The following is a 1,806-nucleotide window of genomic DNA, read 5'->3' on the forward strand; positions in this document are numbered from 1 at the left end:
CACAACTCCCTCCAGTGATGCTGTGACTGAACCCGCTCAACCTGCTGCATTTAAATCCTTCTGTTAAAGAAAACGCTCCTCCTTTTATGCAAACACTCACCTCGAGTGACTAGGATGTGTCTCCACTGTCTCTCTCTCTGTACTTACCCACACACCACTGCCCATCCATACACATGACCTACAAAACAATAAATGACTTTTAGCCCTGCTGTAAAGTATAAAAGTATTTAAAAGTAGAGCCCTGGGGGATGCTTTGTCCGTGGCTGGAGGCGTTATTATAGCCGGCCTGTCACGCGTCATCCCCTCAGGTCATTACTAGCGGGCAGAGCTGCAGCCCTTGGCAGCCTAACAGAGGCAGAGTGCTCCATTATCTGGAACAGGGAGCAAGGGAACGAGAGAGGGGAGGAGAGGAGAGGCCTGGACGCTGATCTGAGGAATGTGAAATGGGGAGATGGCAGTGAAAGCTGTGGGGAAAGGGGTAATGCTTTTCGGGACTGGCCCGGCTCCTAGACGCCACCCATTTGGAGGTTGATTCGCAAATGCTGGTGGTTTGGAGCGCTGGCAAAGGAAAGCTTAACCTGATCAAGGACATAATTGCATGTTTTTTTCATCCGCTTTCTTTTTTCGTTTGATGCATATATTCCCTTTAGTTAAATGAACGCCTCCCTGCCAAAGTCCGATCGTGTTGAATTTGTGGAGCAGGGGCTGGTCCTGCAGATGAGCAAACACTGCAAGGTGCAATAAGAGGTCTTTATTTTACACAGCTCAAAAGAATAAGAATGCAATCACATCGCAGATGGTCTGTAATTCACAGATCTTTTATTCATCTCAAAATCTCCCACGTCCCGAAACCACGTATCAATGCCCTGTTCATTGTTCTAGTATGGCTTGACATGAAAGGCAGAGTTGACTGAGAGAATAAATAGTAGTAAGACGTGTCTGAACTCAGATCCTGACTGTTGACAGTGGATTGGAGGCATCTGGTCTTATGATGCTGCCGTACATTAGGAGACTAAGGCAGTCAGTGATTCCCCACAAGGGTTACCCGAAAGGGGTGTATAGACAGCTTCCAAGGGGTTTAATCTATAAGACAGAAAAGACAACTTTATTTTACATTCCATCTGCTCTCAAAAAAAAAAAAAGAAAACAAATTTTGCTGCTTGTTTAACTTAAAATGCTACACATATTTGCTAATTCAACACAATTCTCTAACCCTTTCTGTCGAGACTTAATGTCACTGTGACATTTCAATTCTCATTTAAAAATATAAGATTACTCAGATCATTCATGTTGATTACTTACAGTAACTCAGGGTTGTACAGGTTTTTAAAGGGATAGTCGACCCACAAATGAAAATTCTGTCATTAATTACTCACCGTCATGTTGTTCCAAACCTGCAAGACCTTCATTCATCTTCAGAACACAAATTAAGATATTACTGTACATAGGAAATGCTGTGGTCCTCAAGACCAGGATTGAAAATGCAAATTGAACACGCAACACACAGAACACTGCATTTCAGATTTTTTTCTTACCCAAATTAAAGGGATAGTTCACCCAAAAATGAAAATTATGTCATTAATTGCTCACCCTCATGTTGTTCCAAACCCATACGACCTTCGTTCCTCTTCGGAACACAAATTAAGATATTTTTGATGGAATCTGAGAGCTCTCTGACCCACCCATAGACAGCAAGGATCCTTTACACGATCAACGTCCAGAAACGTAGCAAGGAGATCGGTAAAATAATCCATGTGACATCAGGGTTCAACCGTAATATTACGAAGCTACGAGAATACTTTTTGT

This window comes from Sinocyclocheilus rhinocerous, unplaced genomic scaffold, assembly GCF_001515625.1.
Source record: "Sinocyclocheilus rhinocerous isolate Xijiao unplaced genomic scaffold, SAMN03320098_v1.1 scaffold212, whole genome shotgun sequence".
In the NCBI taxonomy this organism is placed as follows: Eukaryota; Metazoa; Chordata; class Actinopteri; order Cypriniformes; family Cyprinidae; genus Sinocyclocheilus; species Sinocyclocheilus rhinocerous.